Here is a 6,345-nt window from a genome sequence, read left to right on the forward strand (position 1 = left end):
GCCCCATGAGCTGGGCCTTTCTCATGCTAAAAAAGGCTTCTGCCCACCTTACTTTTATCGGAATTGAAATAACATATAACTTCTTCCACACTCTAAACGGTACAACTACTCATCCATGGACTGGCATTTTGGTTTGAAAACTTTTCCAAACTTGTCATAAGGCCACCCTCAACATATTTGAAAGGTTGAATCCCTTTATGGAATTTGACCATATAATGACGCTAGTACAGTCAAAATCCCCTGGCATCCACTGCAACAAGGTCATCGTAGAACTAGATGCATGGTTCACTGATTCAAGCTGGTGTAACAACAATAACGAGAAAATTGGGTTTTCCGTGCCTCACAATAGAAATATGTCGTTATACTCATGCATTCAAAATTTGTAGACGTTGGCTCACAATGCCTATGGAAAACTCTTTCCTTTTCTTCCCATATTAACCTTGCAGTTGTGGCATCATACTCATGCACTCAAAATCTGTACATGTGGCGTGAAGGACTCAATTAAAACTCCCACCGAAGTGATCTGTTGCTAATGGATGGTTAAATGAAACTTTTCAAAGGTCCAATAATCAGCATATATGATCATTCAATAAATCTAATTTTGTCTTTGTGGCATAGGAACCATAATGTGGACCATTTAATTTGAGTTGTGTTTCTGCAAACTATACAATTTACCAGCCATCACACTGAGGATTTTTCAGAGAGAGAGAGAGAGAGAGAGAGAGGCGTTCACCGATTTCAGTGGTTAATCAGGTGACCGCTAGAAAGAGAAGAAAAAAGAAAAGAGTATGCCTGGGTAGAAAGATGTATGTTTGTATGTATGGATGGATGTATTAATGTATGTGTATATGGAAGGATTTATTAATATATGTATGTGGATGTATGCCTGCCTACCTGGGTGGATGGATGTTGGACTTTAAAAAAAAAGGAAAAAAATTTTAGAAACAACTTTAAGTAATTATTGTGTTCCTAATGATTTTGGTTACTATTGCATTGATTTTGCACGAGAAGAAATGCTTTAAGCCCTTATTAAGTGAAAACTTATTATATATAGTTTTTTTTGCAATTTTTTATTCTTAAATTGTAATTATGTTTATTTTAGCTTCTAAAATCTCAGTAAAAATTTCCACCATTACCCATGTTTCCCTCATTTAGCAGGCAATATCAACATATGTTTCCATATCCTCAGTAAGCACGGTAATATTATTGTAGAATATATGTTTCCATATCCTTAGTAAGCGTAAGTGATACATGTAATGATACTATATTATGAACACTAAGGGCCTATTTGGATGCCTGTAAGTTGGGTTAGTGGGAAGTGACTTATAGGGAAGTCGCTTTCAGGTGCTGTTTGGGGGAATAAATTCACCTGTAAGTCCCTTACGGGCAAAACTGCCAGGAAACTTCCAGGGGCTGGAGGTGAGAAGTCACTTCCCTGTAAGTGACTTACAGGCCAATGGTCTGATTTTTTAAACAAAGAGAAGATGGGGAAAATGTACCTCCATTACCGAAAAGCCCTGGTTATTGAAGAAGCTCCACTAAGCTCTCTCTCCCTCTCTCTCTCTCTCTCTCTCTCTCTCTGCAATGGCGTTGTGCGCCTCCCTCTCTCCCTCTCTACAAATAGTATTGTTGTGCACCCATCTCTCTTCCCCTCTCTCATTCTTTGCATGCAGTTAGGGTTGCCGTTTTCTTTTTTCTTTTATTGGAATCGACGGATTCAGTTAGGCTGTGATAGTGGGGCCCACCATAATTTGTGTTTTATTTTGGTATACTTATGCCATCCATCAGTTTTGCCATCTCATTTTAGGGCCCAAGCCCAAACATGAAGTATATCCAAATCTTAGGTGGGTCACACCACAATAAACATTGGTGATTGAATATCCACCATTAAAGCTCCTCACCGTCCGATCTATCGAGGTGGACCATTTATATTTATTTTTAAATTTTTTATTTAATTATTTTAATGCACTACACCTTGTACAAGTAAAATATCAAAAATGGCCCACCATGGAATAACATAAGAACTGGCTTAAATATTCCTCGTGTCAGGATTTTTTATGTGATTATAATATCTTGAAATGATTTCCTACTCCACGCTGTAAATATACAACTTCTTATCTGTAAGTAACTTACAGGTTACCCAAACACAAAAATCAATTTACATATAAGTGATTGCGGCTTACATCCAAACAAGATAACCTGTAAGTGATTTTTCAATGCAAGTGTAAATATCCGGTAAATGGATAATTATGACCCTTCCACTGGTTTGGAAAATTTTGGAATTCCTGCCTTTGGGAATTGGTTCAAAAGTGCTAGCTAAAATTTTTGGACCTCATGGTGACGTACATGACATATCTGTTCAGTCCATTTTTTTTACCACAACATTTTGAGACATGAGCCGAAAAATTATGTAGATCCAACACTCGAGTGGCCTACACAAAAAGAAGCAGTGCCCTGAGAAGTTTTTAACGGTAAGTGTTTGATTCACTTTTTTTTTTTTTGTGGCGTGGCCCACTAGAGCTTTGGATATGCCTCATTTTTTTGCTCATGCCATAAATTCAGCTGGCATAATGGATGAACGGTGTGGATAAGCAACATGCATCACAGTGGGACCCACAACTATTTTGCAGCCTTTTCGATTTTTACATCCAAAAAGTAAGCGGTCAAATTAAATGAAGAGTGTGGTAAATACATAAGGAAATAATCATTATGCATTTACACTGTATTTACCATCGAATTGAAAAATCAAACAAGCTCTAAATACTGTAACGTCTCGGAAAAATCTGTACAAAGACCCGAGTTTCACATCAGGCAGAAATCACTCAGGACCAAATTCTTTAGAAATTAGGCGAGAATTAGCTAATGCTAAACTAGAGTACCTGTGAAATTAGCACTAATCACTTTAAATATGATCTGCAAGACCCAAAACGTGTAGAATCATTACCGCTACATTACCGTAAAACTCAGGATCAATCTCTAATCCCAGTTGCTCTCGAGAGCACACCGAAACTCTGTATCGGACCTGAACCGCGCGTCGAAAGTCCGATTACGACGAAACTATACGATTATGACCACCTTGCTGGACTTGACTACTACATCAAAAATCAAGTCCTAATAGTATCTAGAAACACACAACTTGAACCTGCCCGATAATTGCATGTAGGAGAACGCCTCTTTGTCATCCTCGAAGTCTGGCTCCGTCTCGTAGGCATTGCCATCACCTGCAGCTAAGACAGAGTCTGGTTGATGTTTAAAACACCGTCCCGGAATGTGGGAGTGGGTGATCAACTCAGTGAAATTATAAAGCAAAGGTTAACATGTTATCAATTCAATTAAGCAGTAATGATATAGTAGTACAGCAAACATGTCCTAGATACTCTTGTTAATGCAAGAATGATATACGATAATGATGCATGCTCTCGTCTGCACTCCCTCAGCGTCTTCATCTTACGGCGCGCATGGCAACCACCCGAAAGTGCTCTTCCTCGCCAAAGCACATGCAATGCGGTGCATGCTCATGTTAGCTAGTACTTAATTAGATTTATTCATACAACAATTTTGGGAAGCTAAGGTATCTCCCTTGTATCATTTCCCAAACAATGATCCATTCTAGGGTCGTCAGTCCTAGCTAGTCTCATACGATGTTGCGGTTCTAGGTCGCTACAAAGGGCTCGTCACTTGATCAATGTAGGCTTAGTTTATACTCTAGTTGCTACGGAAAGGCTCGTCACCTCAACGCAGTCTCAGACTATGCTCGAAGTTACTACAAATGGCTCGTCACCTGATCAGTGTAGGCCGATAGCTTGAATACAGTGTCCCATACTACTGTATTCGGCTCACAAGGCGGTGTTGCTCACTGGTCACTACGGGGAGGCTCGTCGCCCCAGTGTAAGCCGACAACTCGATCGCGGTGTCCCATACCACCATGTCCGGCTCATGAGTCTTAGTGAATCGAGGTACCAAGGTTAACGAAGTTTACACTGGTGAGTTTGGTACCTTAGGTTCAAGCAATAGCGTCCATACATGGTGAACATACATCGGGTCAATCGGGTTACTTGACGAGCTCGACTAGTACGAGCATACGTCGAGATGATCAACATGAAGTGTGTAAGCACTCCGTGTGGCCTAACCACTGTCGACAAACTCCATACGACTCGGATTCCTCAAATACATTTGTTGTGGCGAAGCTAACTCAACCACTCCGTGCTTTTTAATTCATAATTAGGATTCTCTGACATATGAGAAGTAACATAGTATGTAAGATAGTAGCTGCACTTTGATGTTTTATTCTTTTAAAATCCTATAATGTATATTTGTATTTGAAACTTGTATATTTGATGTAATTGTAAATAATACATAATGGAATAATTTTTTTTGAGTTGCTCTATTATAAACACTACCAACCATTTTTTTTAAAAAAATTAACATTCCACCTATCACATCCCAAAGGTAGAGTCATAGCCTAAGCTCCGTTTTTGAAGTGTGACAAATTTAGTATTTCAAAATTCTCTAATTGCTTTGCTTGTTATATATAATGGTTTAGTCCCAAAATTACAGCTGGGGCTATGTTCTGTTTTCGGGGCATGACAGATTTGGTATCTCAAAGTTCTCGACTGCTTTGATTATTACATGTAATAGGGCTGAAAATTCAGTGCATCAATTAAACTTTTTCTTGAGCTTTCTAGTATGCGTTACTTGCCATGCTTCAAGTTTTATAGACATGCATACAGGTAATTTTTTACTATAAACACGACCTTCCATTCATCTTTTTTTTTTCGACCCAAACAAAACTTACCTTACCAATCAAGACCTCTACTTGTACGAACAAACCAATAAAGACGAAAATACCTTTACTTTTTCAGCTGCTTTTATTTGAAAACCAGGAGTAATTTCGAACCTCTTCCTGTACCCTAAAAATATACTTTCGTAACATAAGTTTTCGGCCGTTCATAAAAAAAAATGCATAAAAGGTAAGCGTCAACAGTGCTAATTTTTTCGATGCATACTGAGGAATTATATGATTCGGTTCAAGAGAAAATGAATAGTTTGCTGCTGCACAGGATTCTTTACAGGTTGATCTCAGGTTTGGTGATCCAGACTGTTGTTCGGATGGGCCCCACTATGGATGTGGCATACCCCGAAAATCTCCTGGAATCGAGAATCCTAACTCGTGTATCCGTAGCCAATTGAACATATGGATAGGAGTAGATAAAAACGATAGCCCACATTCAACACAAAGACGTGCGAAGCACCTTTGCTTGGAGTTTACAGATGACCAACTGCCAATTGCATTCCATCCAACGGATACAATCGCCTGGCAGGTGAGAATTTTGAAACATGGGCCATCCATGAGTCCCATGGGATGAACGGTCCCGATTGACACATCTCCTGCCTTTTCTTCTTTTTTTTTTTCCATTTATAACAGGGCATATGGTTCAGTCCAAACCATTGATGAGCCCTTACGCATGGGTTTTCTTCTAGCCAGCATCTTTGCACAGTATACATGGGTTTTCAATTCCGATATGTGGATCCACGCCTCGAAGATCTCCCTGCTAGCACAATCTTCACCCTTCTATTTGCGGCCATGCCAGTAGAGACGGTCGGGATCTAAGTACAAATGATCCACATTCATCTGAAAGCATCCTGACATTGGTTTCTGGGATCTTCCCACCAGCTACACATTTGGTTCATGCCCCATCCACAATGGAACTCAACAAATCAATGGTCTGGATTAAGTAAGGATGGGCCCCACTTATCAGAATTGTAAACTGACTGTATACCATGCAAAGATGTGTGCCACACCATATAATTCATCTTTCTGGGTTCTGGCAATCCATCTACAAAACTGTCCAAAACCATGGACCACAAGCAGTACTATCCAAAATCACCCTTCATCTTGTGACCTTCAAGCAGCAGTAAGTGAGAAAGCATATGACCCATTGCGCATGTGGGCCCATGGTTCAATAATCCAGACCATTGGTGTTCGTGTCCCACCGCAGATGCAGGTGGCCTCAATTTGTGGCCTATAGATAAACAGTTAAAGAAATTAAAGACGACAAGGGCCCTCATTCAAACTGGAATCTTCCACTCTGGGATATGGCAATTAGAGCTGTACATGAACCTAGTTAGCTTAATTTTCGAGCCGTGGGTTCCGGTCCTTGCCCGAGTGGTAGACCATGAGGAGTTTTAACACGAAGTCTTGGGTTCGAAACCCATAGGTGGTGAAATCCCACTACAGCGTGTGTGGGTGTGTGGCTGGTGCGTGTAAAAAAAAAAAAAAAAAGAAGTGCCGTGTTGAGCTGATTTTTTGAGCTCAAAACTTTACTCAAACTTGACTTGGTTTGA

The sequence above is a fragment of the Magnolia sinica genome, chromosome 10 (assembly GCF_029962835.1).
Source record: "Magnolia sinica isolate HGM2019 chromosome 10, MsV1, whole genome shotgun sequence".
Classification (NCBI taxonomy): Eukaryota; Viridiplantae; Streptophyta; class Magnoliopsida; order Magnoliales; family Magnoliaceae; genus Magnolia; species Magnolia sinica.